This window comes from Mus pahari, chromosome 15 (genome assembly GCF_900095145.1).
Source record: "Mus pahari chromosome 15, PAHARI_EIJ_v1.1, whole genome shotgun sequence".
Taxonomy (NCBI): Eukaryota; Metazoa; Chordata; class Mammalia; order Rodentia; family Muridae; genus Mus; species Mus pahari.
The window spans coordinates 62,306,122-62,323,248 of record NC_034604.1 but is presented as its reverse complement, the minus strand read 5'-3'; positions in this window follow the sequence as shown (position 1 = coordinate 62,323,248).

Sequence of the window (17,127 nt, the reverse complement as noted above, 5' to 3'; positions counted from 1 at the left end):
GGGGGGGGGGGGGGGGGGAGAGAGAGAGAGAGAGAGAGAGAGAGAGAGAGAGAGAGAGAGAGAAGGGGAGTGTGCTTTATTTTACAGCTAATTTGCTGTGAGCACACAGCCCAGCTGCTCTCGATGAAGTAAAAGAGGAAACGGGAACAGAGGGAACCTTCTAATGAAGGAGGGTGGGAGATGGAGGAGGGGGTGGAGGCGAGGCTAGGTGCTGGGTGTATGGTGAGAGACAAGCAAGAAACAGTAGAAAGTAGATATGTTCTGTTCTTCGGAGCCGAGGAACAAAGAGCAGGTAAAAATCGACAAAGAGCAAACAGTCCATTCGGCGAGGTGTTTTAACTGGGCAGAAGAAAATCGCCCTCCTTCCCACCGCGCAGTTAGGCTTCAGACTCTGCTCTTGAATGTGCGTGTTATCATTGGTCTGCAGACAAGAGATCATTCTAAAAACAGATGTTAAAATTACATGTAATCCTGTAAGAATGAGGTGGATTTAATTAGACAGAGGGGGGGAAAAAGGAACCTAATGAATTAATATGGGAAAATACCTTCAGCTTCCTAGTCAGTAGATTGTATGCCTCATTCTTACAAAGGATTTCTTTTTACAACTAGGAATGATCATGCTTCTGAATGAATGCTATTTTTTAACTGATCCTGCCCCCTTAAAAAGACCCCCCCCCCAGCTCTTCCCCTAGAGACCTCATCAGAATAAACTACACTTACTACTTTCCTGCTTTCCCAAATTTCAATATTCACATAGACAGAAAGAAATTTCTAAACTTCAGCATTTCCCTTTAATAGTGCAACTTGCTTTGGGAGTGGGGATGGGGGTTGGAAAGGACAGCTAATGGGCAAAAAGGAAAAAGAAAACTGGTTTTAATATTGGGCTTTATATAAATACACTGAATCAGTCTGTATGAAAACTCTGTCACAATGATGAGCGTGAGCTCTGTTCTCCTCCGTCCTTCTGTGAGAGAGGACAGGTTGAAAAGCTTCTGGGAGCCCATGGAAGAGCTGGCCAGCCTTCCTGTTGGGCTCCTGAAGCAAGCAGGGGCAGCATTTCCTCCTGTCCAGCCGGGGACTTCTTAGGCTGGGCTCAGAATCCTCCTTCAAAGGATTCCTTCAGCACCAAGGGAGCACCTGTCCCACCTCCTGTCCTGGAGAGGTTCTATAGCCTGCCGGTCTCCAGAGGAAACAAATGGGTTTAGTGGCTGTTTAAAAGCAGCAAGTGGGAATTCCAACTTCCCGAGTTGGAGTCCCACTTAGGAACATGGACTAAGTCCTTAATCCTCAGATTTGGTGACCAGAATCGTAAGACACTGTGGTGAATAGACCCATCCCACCATGTTTATAGGTGTCTTGCTTGCCTATATATCTGTGCACACTCCCAAGGATGTAAGTACAGGTGGAGGCCCAAAGCTGACCCCAGAAGTTCTCGGTACCTTGCTACCTTATTCAATGAGCCAAAGTCTCTCAGTTGAACCCAGCTCTCTTGCAAACAGCTCATCTGGGGTTTCAGAAATCCAGGACAGACCCAGTAGTGTTCTTTCCCTCCCTCCCTCCCTCCCTCCCTCCCTCTCTCTCTAGGATCTGGATGTAAAACTGTCAGCAGCCTCTCCAGCACCATGTCTGCCTGCATGCTACCATATTCCCTGCCATGCTGACAATGACCAGAACCTCTGAAACTGTTCTTACCCTTAAGATGATGACAATCACAAAGTGCAAGTAGGGGAAGACACACAGATGCTTACTGGCCAAGTGGCCCACCCTCAGTGGGAGTCACTATAGACCACTATAGATCTCTATAGAGCTTTATAATCTTCACAATGAAGACCTTGATAGGCCCATTCCTCAGGTGCAGAGAGAAAGGCTGAAGCAACTGTAACAGGTCCAATAGCCACATGGCTAGTGTTTTTTTTTTTTTTTTTTTTTCCTTGAGATTCTGGGCACGAGTCTTCCGAAGTTTCAAAGACTCTTTGGTCCCTAGTGCAGTAACAAATTCACACTTGACAATGGGATTCAGGCCATGTTCTCTTTCCCCAGGGATACCAAAATGAACTGATGGCTCCTTACATTTTGTGATCATTGAACTTAGGTTGGCCTCAGAGACAGCTGGGCAATTTGGAGAAAAAGGAAGGTAGATTCTGGGGCTGGGGAGGTAGCTCAGGGTGTACAATGCTTGAGAGGCAAGCAGGAGAACCCGAGTTTGAACCCAGTTCTCAGAACTCATGTAAAAACCAAAACCAAAACCAAACCAAACCAAAACATAAAAAACGGAGTGAAGCAGGACAACACTCAATTCTAGCACTATGGAAGAGAGGAGACAAAGGGATTCCTGGGGCGGGCTCACTAGCCAGTCTAGGCAAACCAGAAAGCTCTAAATTTAGCAAGAGACTGCTTCAAAAACAATGTGGTCCATAGAGGAAGATACCCAAAGTTTATCTGTGGCCTTCACACACACACACACACACACACACACACACACATCACATGGGGGGGGCAGGCAGACAGACACACACACACATACAGATATATATATATATATATATATATATATATATATATATATATATAGAGAGAGAGAGAGAGAGAGAGAGAGAGAGAGATTTTTTCAGGCTACCAAGAGTTTCTGTGGCTAGGAGGAGAGCCTGGGAATGTGTTGTTAGCCAGAGATTCTCATCAGATGGTTAAAGAACAAAGCTTGAAGAAACCTTTCCCAAACCCATCACGGTCTTAAACTTCAAATGCGTTAGGATCCTAGGCTCTGGTTCCTGGCACTACGCCCCCATAAATGAATAAGCAGTTACTCATCCACTTCAGAAAGTCTCTACTCCTGTCATTGCTTCAGATGAAATAATACGCTCACCACCATCGCCAGAGCAAAATGCACAGGAGAAGCAGTATCTGAGGGGCACAAAGGCCGTGGGGGGACCTCGATGGCCTTCTTCACACTGTCTGTCATGGACTGGATTCAAAATGGTGGATGTTCTGACCTGTAACCCACGCTAAAATCAGATGTCTGATTTAAGTCTTTACTTAAGCCTAACTCCAACATAAGCAAGCACACAAGTGTTGGAACTGCAGAGAGGAGCAGGGCAGGAAGCCTTCCAGAAGTTTCTCAGTGCTCAAAACCTAAGGGAAGCTTTGAGGCCTGTCACCCAGAGACTAAGGGGACACCTGCAGTGACCACACAAGACAGCACAGTGCTGAAGTGGTCAAGCGACCTACCCACAGCCATGCTATTATCCTTTGGGGACGGGCAGGTGATAGGGAAGGACTCAGGGACACACCGAGTGAATTACATAATGCCCGGATCCCTTGGGACAGCAGCTGCCCCCCCCCCCGCAACTCCTCACAGAAGCTCCAGCTCATGGAATATGAGGCTTCCCACAATCCAGTTCATTTTTTTGCTTGGGGATTTATCAACCACAAAAATGAGTTTAACCTTTTGAGCTTCAGTTTGGCACCTCTCTCGTTTCCACCCTCCAATGTTGTCTCCCACCCCATCTGGCTGTGGCAAGACTCGTTTAGAGGACCAGACATCTCTAAAATTAGGCATCGGTTGAGATTTATGCTGATTCTCTTGATTCAGTCCAGACTTGTCAACTTCCCTGGAAGCAAGCGGAGTGTTCCATAAATTACTGCAGCCTTTAAACAACCAAACTATTTTTAAAGGGTGGTCTATATCAAATGCAATTAAATCTGAATTGTTGCCTCAATAACTCTGCCTTCTTTCTTTTCTTGTGCTCCTCCGTTCCCTAAGTTTACTTAGCTGGAGCTACATTAAGGACCCTGCTCATCATTTTTCTCAGCCTCCCGAGAGATGGCAAGAGCAGCAACATTTTTCATCTCCAGAGGTGTGCGTCAGCACAGCTTCCTTAAGCGGCCCTGCCAGTTAAGAGTGCCACCCTGATTCTGATTGCAGGAAATACTCTTGTCCTAAACAGTGGAAGTGTCCTGCAAATTTAACAGAACTCCAAGAAAGTTATAAGACCCAGGGCCTAGAACAGACCTTAGTTTCTCCAGTTTGAATACCATCGGCACTCAGGCTTATGCATTCTTTGATGACTCTCTGTAGGACAGCTCCTAAACTCCAGGCTATCCTAAAAGAAGCCAGCTTCTGTAGCTGTCCCTTGGATGAGGTCCCACATAGAAGGAAGTGCCTGGGAACCTACCATGATCTCGTCTTGCTCAGTCATCACCGCAAATATGCAGAGTTAATCAGGGCTGTGTCCCAGGATGTGTTTTCTGAAGAATCCGAGTCCTCCATTTTTGTTGTTTCAATTAATGACAGATTTTCAAACGACATCCTTTCCTCTTCCAGTGGTGCCCATCCTCTGGGAAAGTTGGTAAGAAAGTTCAGGGGCTCTCTCCTCTGTTCCAGCAAGAGATGTGAATACGGTAATCAGGTCTGCTAGGCTCTCATATGGAGCCCTTTTTACTAATCATAAGAAATGATCAGGCTGGCCTCCTTTCCTTAGCTCACTGATTTAATGAATCACTTCAGACCTACTGGAGTCACGGTTGCTGTCCCCAAAGACCTTGGCAATGTGGTCACATTCCTTACTCTTTCTTGTGTGCATGAGTGTTACACCCTAACAGCCATATCACATTCTTTTTTGAAAGCATATAGAACAGTGTGTTTTCCTTCTGACCCCAGACCATAATCCTTAGCCAAAAGATGTCAGCGAAAGAGAGTCACAATCCTTGGGTCTCTTTCACAGCTGCTAGAGACCTATGCACCTCCCTCATAAGGTGGAAGCCTGCATCACTGCTTACTGCACTTCACTGGCCAGAGACCTGACCACAATCACTTCTGTCACCAGCTGCCACATCTCACACCTCAAATTCACTTCACACTGGAAATTCTCTGTAGCACATTGTTCTCTCTTGCCACCTCCAGTCTTATCCTATTAGCTTAGTAGGAAATCATGGGATGCCCTCTCCCAAGATGTTTTATTGCCATCTATCAGAAAAAGGCAGTAATAACTATTTTAAATCTGGGGATAGAAACATGAGCAAATTCCCTGGAAGTTGTACAATCCACCATGATGCCCCAAAGCAGGAGTGTCCCTGTTCCCACCGAGGCTATTCATAGTCCCTTACTGGCTTTCCTTAGAGACATGAGCCCACATCGGACTAGACATGGTTGCATGTCAACTCACCTTAGATTATTGCTATCTTGAGTGGCGACATTTTCGAATGTAATGGACCAACCTTTAACTATAGGACATTTGATACCTCAGTAAACAGGCACCAAATGTTAGGGACAGTCTCTGGTTACTGTGGAAATCAAAACTATCCCTTCCCATAGTTCCAAAAGGACAGCAAGAAGACAGCAAACCTCCTCCTCAAAACTCACAGATGAAGACCAAGAGATGACACTATTTGTTTATTTGTTTGTCCTTATCTGCCTTCGTCTCTAGAGATGTTTTTAGGAAGACAAATAACGGTCCCACAGACTTCCCTTCCACAGTACCTAGCACAAGTGTTTAATGCTGAATTACTTGTCACATCTCCTGAAACAGAGCAGGCCAGATGAACCAGGAAATGAGCGCTTGTACTTGGCTCATAGGGTGATTGTTACTGCTTGGGAATGAAATGACCCCCATAGTCACATGTTCAAGGCTTCTTTCCCCAGTACAATGTTCAGAGGTGGGGCTTTAGAATACTGATTAGATCATGAGAGTTCTGACCTACGAATGGGCTCTTTGTTATTACTTGTAATTGATTAGCTGATGGAGTCCTAATTTTACAGTGGTGTTTTGAGGAAGTAGAGACTAGGAGGCAGAGCACACAGAAGAAAGCACTAAAGACTAGGAGTATACCTTGGGGGGACCTCATTTTGTCCTTTAGGACTTCAGCTCCCTGCTTCTTTGCTGTCCTGAGGTAATCAGCTTTTCTCTTCCACATCCCATCATGATGTTGAGAGACTTTTCAACAGCACCCTAGAAGCTGAGGTGCCTGCTGACTGAAATAAAATTTCTCAAACCCCAGGTCAAAGAAAACTTCTCCTCTATATGTTGATCTCCTCAGGCACTTTGTCACTGCCATTGAAGGTCAACTGACACAGCAAATCAAGATTTTTCCCTCTTCAGCTTGCTGCAGAAGGTCCCATGTAAGCTCACTGAAACTCAAGAGTTTTGTGTCCCCAACTGTCTTATCATCAGAGAGCAGCCACTCCACAGTATGGGTGGGGCCATGTACAATCAGTTGAAGACTTGAAGAGCAAACAAGATGGAATTCCCCTGAGCAAGAGAGAATTTTTCGGCAGATGACCTTTGGGCTTCAGAGGATACGCCAGCTCCTCCTGGAGGACTCTCAGCCTGAGGACCCTGCACAACTTTCCATCCCTTCTCAGTCCCATACGTCAAGTTTTAAAATCCAATCTCAGTATTTCTCTTAGTATGTGTGCACGTATTGCAAGTACATGCATGCAGGTCCACATGCATACATGATTTCTGGATTTACAAAATTATTTTTACATCTGGAAACTATATAATAATTAAGTACCTACACAATGTCATCTATTTCTCTTTATAACCAGCCTACATAATTATTATTTGCCCCATTAAGAAAGTTTGCTGGTTTCTTCAACACCAATTGTTTCTGTCTCTCCATCTAATCACTTTGTCAATAATTGTCTACACAGGAACAGTTTACCCAGACATATAAAAGACAAGTTACTATGTGGACCAATGCGAAACGTTTATTTGCTCCTGTGGAAGACTAACTAAAAGTGACATCTTGATCTACTTCAGCCATCTTGCAGGCCTGTGGTGGGCTGTCCTGAGCACATGGCTACCTCATTTAGATGACAAACCAAAGGGTAAGATCAGAGTCATAGAATTAGTATTCTATGTTAGTGCTTCTTGGTATGTAAAACAGCCAAGGTCCCTCAATATTTATGATAGTTTGATTACAAGTTCTTGTTACCTACAACTAAGCACATGTTAGATACCATGGTGAATTCACTGTCTTCAGTGTCCCTGCTTATTTGATGCTTGGGTTTCTCCGGAAGGCTCTTCTCTGAACTGAGGTGACAAAAGTTTGCAGCACTCAGGCACAGGTTTAGATTTCTATGAATGGACTCAGAATATCTAAGCAAAGACATACACACATACTCACACACACATACATACATACATACACGCATGCATACATACATACATACATATATGCATACATAGTAAAGACAACATTCACCTCCCACCTTTCTTGTATTTATATGTCATTAAATTTCCAAGGGAATAAATCACTGATATTTTCCCAAGAAAAAGAGTCCTATAAAAATACTAAAATTAAAAAAATTACTAAAATATAATTACAAACAAGAGCAGCTCCACATCAGTGATCTAGTCACTCTGGGTTTGGTTGTTATCATTTATTTGTTTACTACTGGAATAAATGCTGAAATCTGACTAGTACTACTGGCTAAATAATATGGCAGGAGTGATTTTCTTCTTACCTCAAACTACTTCAGCTGCCACTTTCACGTTAAAGGTCACGGGTTTAGAAGACGGTTAGTCCTCACTGCACCTATCTGGAGGTCTTTGCTTCTACTGTGACCATTTCTCAGAAGGATGTGTAGAGGTTAAGTGACTTTGCCCAAAACACAAAATACCACTCAGTATGAGACCAATGTCATATAAAGAACATAAATTGATATTGCCCCGTCAAGCTAAAGCTGCCTCTGTTGCTTGTGAACGTAGCAGTTAACAATAGAGCCATCTCTCCAGGCCCAAAGCTGCACCTTTATGGACTTGTTGCTCTAATAATCACATTCAAAGGTGGGTCTATTGAGACTGTGCAGCCCTGTTAGGTAGGTTATAGCTCTGTCTACAGGATTTCAGTGTTAATCCTGTAAATGTAAAAAAGACCCTCATGGGCCAGCGAGATGGTTCAGCAGTTAAGAGCACTGACTGTTCTTCCAGAGGTCCTGAGTTCAATTCCCAGCAGTCACATGGTGAATCTCAACCATTTATAATTGGGTCTGATGCCCTCTTCTGGTGTGTCTGAATATGCAGCATCCTCGTATGCATTAAAAAAAAAAAAAAAAAAAAAAAAAAGGATCCTCATATAGAGCCACACTCCTGGAGGGTGGGTTGGTTCCCAGACACTACAATGCCAGAAGCTAACAAGAGAAAAAAAAATTAACCTATAGTTATGGCAGTCTTGGCTTTGTTTTATTTCAGATTACCTCAAAACTCTGTGATTTGGAGCTGTTTGAATTAAGTCCACTTTTTGGAAATAAATATTTGGATTTAAAGAATCAAAGATCCCAAATGGGGGTAGACTTGGGAGTCTCCTGACTCTCTGTTCCAGCGTCTAGTCGCCCTTCCCAATCATTCCACCTCTGTTGCTGTGCACCAGGAGCTCATTGCTAGAAGGCTCTGCTGCTGAACATCGGAACGAAGTCCGTCTTCTTGCCCACAACCCACAGGTTGTAGTTCTGCCCACTGGTGCCTCCCCGAAAAACTACCATTTCCTCTTTCACAAGCCAAATCTGTCGACATTCTAAGACCACCACAGTACAACCCAGAATTTTCTCTTCCCCATCTGGAACCCCCAGTTCCCTCAGCTATAAAGTAAAGAGTTCAGTCCCTCTTCTCAGAACATGGTGTGTGTGGCACACCAAGCAATATAGATGACTACGGATACCCTTATCTTCCTCCTTCCTGTGAGCCTTCCTCGCTTCCACTGACGAGCACTTCTGCTGTGTTACCCTGTTGTACAATTTGTGCTCCTAAGAACCTGTTCATCTCAGCCTATTCTTCTCAGACAATCCTTGCCCCCAGTGACAACCAGAGAGCTATCAGCCCGCCATTCAGTGGAGACTGGTCTTTTTCCACAGCACCATGAACAATAAGTCTGCTTTGATATGGGCTGTCTTGGTCTACACTTACCACCCAGCTGCTGATTTGAGACGCTGGCTAAACATGACCACGTCTGCTTTAACACAAGTAAAATAAGCAAACTCTGCGTGTGTGAACATCTTAGCAGCGTGTTTGAAAGTTCCATGTGGCAAAGGAAGGTGACCCGAAGCCTCTGAGGCTGGTTTGAACGAACGTGCATATGCTCTTCTAATTCTCACAGAGTGCCCGTGACCAGGGAGCTATCAGCATAGGCTTTTAGTTATGAGCCAATAAGTAACCAATCAGCGATCAGTGTTGTGGACCTACCGTGTGCTATATATAATACTAATGGGGTCAGACTACAGGCCAGTGTGGCTTGAGCCTCCCCCTAGAAAGTGCCAGCTAACTGTGGAGCAGAGGCATCCATGAGCCACACAAGGCCTTGCCGACTTAGTATAGATGCAGGAAGCATACTCAGGGTAGACCCACTGCATTGGGGAAGAACACTTCGAGACAAGTGCCTACTGCGTGCCCGCTGAAAGCATCCTTTCCTTGATGTCTTTCACCGGCTTGACTCTGGTTTCCAGCCCTCTTCCATTCAGAACTGAGAGAAGTGAGTCCTTGCAGGAAAACGGCCCCTGCTGCTCCGGAGTGGGTCAGGAAGAGAATGTAAAGAGACTTCCCAGGTCAGGGCAAATGAAGAGGGTGCTTAGAGAACACTTAGCAAAGACAGGAGAAGATGAGAAAGGGAGGTGGCCCCGAAGAACAATGGTACTTGGTCTCTAAGCAGTGATTCCAGACTGTGAGTGGCAGAGGAGCTAAGTTTCCACCATTGTTGTCTGACTGAGACGGGTCCTCCATCCCTCAGCAGGATGAGCCAGTGCTTCCACTCCAGATGTCATGGCTGCCTCTTCTCTTGGTGCGTTGAGTTCTTAGAATATGAAAAACAACCCTAGCTTTCTCGAGTACAGCCCCCCCCCCCATTTTGAATCTTAGGCAGAACTCATCCAGGAAAGTTCTAAAATAGGTGCAAATCAGTGTGGACTCTGGAGCAAATGCCTCTTGCTTGGTCCTGGACTGAGTACAGGCTTTCCATTTTCAGTCCAGTCTCTTCTCACCAAATCATATCCTCTACCAATCCAGCTCTTTGTTCTCACCACCCCTGTTTCCTCAACCCACACGTTCTCCTCCATATACAGGAAGGGCTTGGGTAGCCTGAACACTGAAGGGTAGCCCAAATACTGAAGACCACAGCACTTTTCTGCCCGTGCTTGATAGATGGACCTGACACAAGCTCGCAGGGAAAGGAAGCCAGCATTGTGCATAAGTAGCTATAAATAATAATAATTTTTTAAAAAAATCCAAACTAGTGAAAGTTTCTAGATCTCCTTTTTATTTAAATGTTCCTCATTTATATGCAACCAATTCACAAAAGCCCACACACCAATCTGTAATGCACCTGGTATTGTGAGAGATTGCCAGTTTGGTAGCGTCAGCCCCTTCCCCCCCCCCCCGCCACATCCATACACACAATAAAATCTGCACAGGAGTTCATGTCCTTAGGGTCCAACTGTCCCCCTCGTTAAAAACTGAATCCCCCCAAATAAGTCAGACCATAGGCTATACCAAATGAACAGGTCGCTCTTTTTATTCCCAGTCTTCTCAAAATATCCTTCCAAGTGGGTTTTAGAGAGCAGCTACAGTCAGACACCCTGTCTTGTGGTCTTGTGCTGCACTTCATCGTATCAACGCTGCATTTGTCCAGTTGTCCATCTGCTATGGTATCTGTCACTGGGTGCTGACATTGAGAGACTCAGCGTTAGTTCCTTCCATCAGGCCTGGAGGCTCTCAACCTAAAATCAAGGGTCTGGCAAGGTTAATGTCTTCTAAGGCTTCTTTTTCTGGCTTGTAGACAATCCTAATGTCTGACTGTTTCCTAATGTCTTCCTAGGAGAGCAGCAGACACCTGGAATTAGGACCTGCCCTGCTGCACTCATTTATAGTCAATTATCTACTGGGAAACTGTCCCCAACTGTAGCCAGATTCTTCAATGCTGGGAGGAAAAGTCATTTTGAGGGGAAGACAACTCGGTTCATAACATCAAGGCACATGTCCTGCCTTACATGTATGTTCTCGCATGAAGAATACATTTACTTACCCGAGCACTCCCTAAATATCTTAACTTTTCATAACATTGACACTAAGTTCCTGCCTAAAACAGCTTTTAGGACCCAAATTTGAAGAAAAGGATTAAGCTGAATTGCTATTCTCATCTAAAATTGGCTTCGGGTACCAGAGAGACTTTGCCTCCCAGCCATTTAGCTAGGGCGTCTCCTTCTTCAGAGGCCATGTAAAACCTTAAGTACAGATTCAGTAAGCATCCATAAAGAACCCATCTGATGGCTCCTTTACAGAAGGAGCTGATCTACTGTGTTCTGGCGAGGGACAATGGAGAGCTGAGTCAGCCCTCCCAGGGTAAAAATAGCGACGGGGACAGCTTAAGCAAAGCTTTGCAGTTCACCTGTTCTCCCATGATCAACTTCACAACAGCAGATCTGGCCTCCAAAGTAAGAAGTCACTGTGACATCAGGGCTTAGTGTGAACATGGTCTAAGGAGCATTTTTTGGTGAGGAGCAGACGCTGATTGCGAACAGGCAGAGGCTTTGTGTGTTTCTGTGTGAGCAGCTGTTAGGGGACCGACACTCAACAGAAAACCTCGACAGCGCTAGTCACATGTGAAGGACTGCGCATGTGGAAGGCTCCCAGCAACAAGAGGAAGGCAGATCCCATGCCACGGGGAAAGGATACATTTTCCCATCACTATGGCCGACTTCCCAAAGTTGAGCATTTGCGCCTGGCTAGGTTAAGGTGCATTTACACGTCAAGTTCATTATCAGTTCGGCAAAACAGGAGCTCTTTATTGTCAAGAACCACACTGATGTTGGATGTCCAAGATCTCTGAGCCCTAGGATTTGAACTCGGAGTTGAACTCTGCAACTTTGCTGCCCACAGGCAAGTCGACTGTTGCAGATGGGTGAATCGAGAGACACAAGCAGCCTTTATGCTTTTTGACAGCATCCAAACATCTCATCTCTTAAGTATTTATGGCTAGTTCTATTCAAGTTAGAAAGAGGCAAATTAGGGACCAAATGACAGGAGGAAAATAGAGTTAGGGGGCTTAAGGAAACACAGACAGACAGACAGACAGACAGACAGACAGACAGACACACACACACACACACACACACATACACACACACACCACTCACTTTAAAAGCACTAGACATGGTTTAAAAATAGCAAGCAGCAAACCCACCCCAATTTGTCCCTTTCTAAGCATTTTTAGATGGAAATGTCATGCCACCAAGCAGCCTGAACTAAAGGGTAGGCACGGCAGGCAGCACACAACCACCAGCAACCTCTTCTGCTCAGTTCTAGCCCCACCCAAGTTGAGTTTTGTAAGTCAGGAAGCCTGTGACCTCCGGTACCTTCAGGGCCCAGTAGACTGCCTGTGGGCAGGAAGGGGGTCTCCTCCTGCCCTGAGCTAATCATCACAGGACCTGAATAGGCAGCTGTGGGGCCTCTCTTCCCCGTTTGTGAGCCGTGAGCTGGGGTAGCAAGGCGCGGGGTCTAACGTTAGAAGTACACTCCAAACTTTGATCTCCCAGCACTGCTTGGCTTTAGGCAAAACTGAAACTTGAGAGCTGCGACATGTTTTTTAAATCTTAATCCCCCTGGCAGTTTTAGAATAAGGACAGGAATTATTTTCAAATGAGAATCTTTGACTGCATAACACAGGCTTCCAAAATTAAGCAGAAACACATGGCGGATCTTATTATTAAATTTCCCTTGGAAAACAATGGTTTAGATTAAGGGGTGGGGGTAGTTTGATAAAACTTTGAAATATGAAGCCTGAAATAATGGTCTCTATCTCTCTCTCTCTCTCTCTCTCTCTCTCTCTGTGTGTGTGTGTGTGTGTGTGTATGCATAAAGATCATTTTGGACTTTTACCCAGCTCTGCCATTATTAATCTGTTTCTGATAATGTTTAAGTAATTGAATGCTTGAGGTCTGAAATATAAACGATTTTTTTTAAAGCTGGGAATCAGGTGTAAGGGTTTTTCTGAAGTCCAGAGAGAAACTCAGGTTGATTAAAATATCTCCCCGTAAAGCATGTTTTTTTTTAAAGAAAATAGAGGAAATGGAAGATTTAACTGTATCATGTGCCGGAATATATACAGCCTTCGGCAGGAAACTTTCAGCAACATGACCAGGACCACAGTAAGGGCTATTGGCATCTTTTCTCATCAAAATGAATCCACCGGCAATTCTCTTCTCCTCATAGAACTGTTCCGAGAATGAGATTTGAAGGAGAGAATGTTCCTGGAAACGGTGGTGTTGCAGACCTCCCGGGCACCATTTAATTCTTTCTTCCCTTCAAGGAATGAATCAATCCCTACCTTCTCCATGAAGCCTTTCTGCTCAGCTCATTTATGTTTCCCCATGTCCTCGTCAGCCCGTATCCCATGTATTGCTCACTTGGAACTTATTTCCTGATGGATATGGTTAGTGGTCTTAAGAGTACATCTCTTCTCTTTTCAGCTACCTTATGAGATCCTAAATGCCAAGAAGCAAAACTCCCTCTCTCCCTTTTTTGCAACCCCCATTGGACCTGGCTCAGGGCTCTGCACCAGTGGCCTGGGCTACCATGCAAGGGACAATGGCAGGGCAAAGTGATGCTAAGATCTTATGTTCTAGCATCACCCAGAGGAAGCCCTGGGGAATAGACATTAAAAGGAAATAGTGCACCCTGGTGGAGGTTAGACAGCCAGCTGGGCTCACGGGTGAGTGAGAAGCACCACTCCAAGGATTCAACTTGAGGGAAGAACAAAAGAGTCAAGGGAGCAATTGGTCCCACTTTGGTTGTGTAAATGACTAATTCTCCCGTTGTGGTAGATTGTCCTAACCCCCATCCACCTTAGCACCATGGCCCATTTCTAAGCTTCTCTGATTAAAGGAATGACGTCTGTACAGGGTATTGTTGGTCTTAATAATATCCATTCCCCACACATGCATGCCCGCCAGCTTCTTTTGCCATCTTTGGAGCGTTTCTGAGAGAGTATTAATACCAGTTGTGGGAAAGCAAGAACATCACTCACAAAACTTTGTTTATGTGACTGAATTCCAGTTTGGGATGGTTGCCTGTTAACTTATAAGAAACTTCCCTATATCTTAATCAAAAGCTCATCCATCCTATGTTTGGGGTATAGGTTTCATCAGCCAGAGCACAAAGAAAAATCACAGATGCAGAGGAGAAAGCTACTGAGGTAGGTTGGAAGAAGAAAAGGTAATGTTGTCACTGGAGTCCTTAGTATTCAAACTGTCGTCCAAGGCCCCAACATCATCACTGTGGGGGTTGTTAGACTTGTAGGATCCCAGCCCACTCTCCTCACCCACTAAATCTGAACCTCTACTTTTTAAGGCTCTCCAGAGATTGAAGAACATGTCCATGTTGTTCAGAGTATCCCATGCCAGCTTGTTCCACACCAGAAGAAAAGGCTTCTCCTGGTGATCAATCACACACACCCCCATCCTCCATGCTGTAGAGCATCACAGGATGAGTATTTACCCTTGCTCACCCCCAACCTTTAAAGTTCAAGTTTCATCCAAATCACAGTTTGGCTACATGCACAGAGCTGTACCCAATGAGGCACAGCTTCTCTCTATCAGGAAACTGTGCATGGAGATAAAGAGAAGAGAGAGTGTTCCTGCTTTGTGTTCTCTAGAACAATAAACAGATAAAATTTCGAGAGGGTTTATGTGGTCAAGAGGCAATGCAAGCTATTTACATTGTTCATGCTGGTTGAAGTCAGATGAGCTGACGAGACAGAATGCCCTTAATAGAAGATCTGGGCAGACTTTAAACAGTTAGCAAGTAGCCTTCATAACAGGACAGCCATCTTTAGGAGACTTTAAAGCCAAAGGGTGAAACCAGGGGGCCAATGAAGATGGGAGCTAGAAAGAAAAAAAAAAAACACAAAATTAACCAGAGATGAAATGAACAAGGCCAGGACATGAAACCCTTGCTTCTGGTTCTACTCTGAGCCTGAATATAGAGGCCAGCATTTGTGCAAACAGAATAAAGACACCAGTGGCTATGGAAGAAGTCACAGTCGCTCTCATAGTGATTCTCATCATCTAATTTCAACCTCATGGTATCCGTGCCTATGACCCTACTGTGAGACATGTCTACCTAAGACCCTACTGTGAGACGTGTCTACCTATATGACCCTATTGTGAGACGTGTCTACTCCAGTGGGTGCCTTGGGAAGCTCTGAACATCAGATTATTTCTTGTTCTGGATATATAACACCTCATTATTTCCCATAGGTGGATACTTCATCTTTGTGATTCTATAACATCCCCCCAAAGCTGAAGGCACAGTCTTCAAGTCCTTTCTTGTTGGAGCCAGCCCCTTAGCTGAGCTTTGGATCTACAGGATTTAGCACATTGTCTTTCATGGACTGCACAGTGTCTTTCCACCACTGGCTTTTGTCTCTCCCTAGCCTTACCATATCAGATCCACAGACATGCCAATATGTGTCTGTCTTCTAATCATGGGTCTGACTCCAGTTGTTTATTCATAGGAGCAAAGGAAAAATACCAATGGGTGTGGAGAGGGAGCTTGGAGGGTTCCCAGGAGTCCCCATGCCTAGCGTACCCAAAGTTTACCACGGCAATACCCTGCTCCAGTCGATCAGTTTATTAATAAGCGAAATGCTTTAAAGTAAACTTCAAGGGAGAATGTAAAAGGATGGCAGCCTGAGGGGATGGCTGTACTTCTACCCACTCGTGCCCCTTTGTTCATTTATTCAACACCTAAAACACTGTCTGGCACAGAGCAAGCAATAAATATTTGCAAGCAAATGACCAAATGAACATAGGATTTTGGAAGCCTGCTGAGAGCATGTGCAAATCCTCACACAAGATTTTAAATGAAGCAGAGAATACCCTGACTGGGGATCCAAGAAGCAAACTCATGATCCACATACCCAGGTGTGGTGATGACATGAGTGGGGGTCAAAAAGATGTCCCAGGAGTGTGTGGAAAAGGCTGGGTGAGGACCCTCATGATGGCAGCTCAGCAGAAATGCAGGGCAAAGAGAGGTGCTATTTACAGACAAGGACTTGTACACCGAGTCACAGAACTGGGCATTCCTGCTCAAGGAATACCTCCACTGACCCCTTAAAGCATCTCCCCGGGGACAATGGCTAAGAATACCATTGAGTCACAACCCAATTCTCCAGGACTCTTGACTGAAGCTGAGGCTGGACTTTCTAGCCCAGCAAGAGTTCAAGTCCACTGTCCTTAGCTAATGGTAGTTGGCACATAGGTCGATGAAGCCTGGAGGTCTATGGAGGTAACCTGTGCACAGAAGGGAGGAAGATCAATGGGAGAACAATGGAAGGATACTGAGATACTGCAGCCAGCATCTCAGCTGACTGACATTTTTAACATGGGAAGGACCAGGCAAGTTCAAGAGGGGCGGGGATGGCCCTTTACAGAGAATACTGAACTGTTGAAGACTAAGTACAAGGTGCTGGAAAGCAGCTTTCAGAGCAGAACCGAAGGACTCAAGCAGGTATCTGCCAAAATCTACTGCTTCCAAGACCAGATCAAGTAGCCATCTAAGGTGTTTTACCCAGAGAGTATGGCCAAGTTTGAGGATGTCATCAGGTAGTGGGATAAAAGTTCAGGCAGCGTTCCCTCACTTCGAAGGCTTCTCTTGCAACCTGGACTTGAGCTAGAGGGAAGTCTGTTGTGTTTCATATTTGTGTCTGAAAGCATGCCAGGACACATTCTACAAGCTGAGCTCTTTCATGCTTAGGGGTGAAAAAGGTTTCTATTCTTACATCTTCTTTCATCCTAAATCCAAGACACTTAATAAGAAGTCAGTGTTGGCAAAGGCTGTGTGGAAAGGAAGCAGGGAGGGGAGGGGGAGGGGAGAAGGAGAGGGAGAAACAGAGACAGAGAGAGACAGACAGAGAAAGAGACAGAGAGAGAGAGAGAGAGTAGGGGGTTAATATAGGTGTGTTTGTGTGAGTGTGTTATGTATTTGTGTATATGGGTGATATTTATGAGTCTGTGTGTGTGTTGTGTATTTATGTATATGTGGTTTGTTATGTATATATATATACAGTGTGCATGAGTCTCTCTCTCTCTCTCTCTCTCTCTCTCTCTCTCTCTCTCTCTCTCTCTCTCTCTGTGTGTGTGTG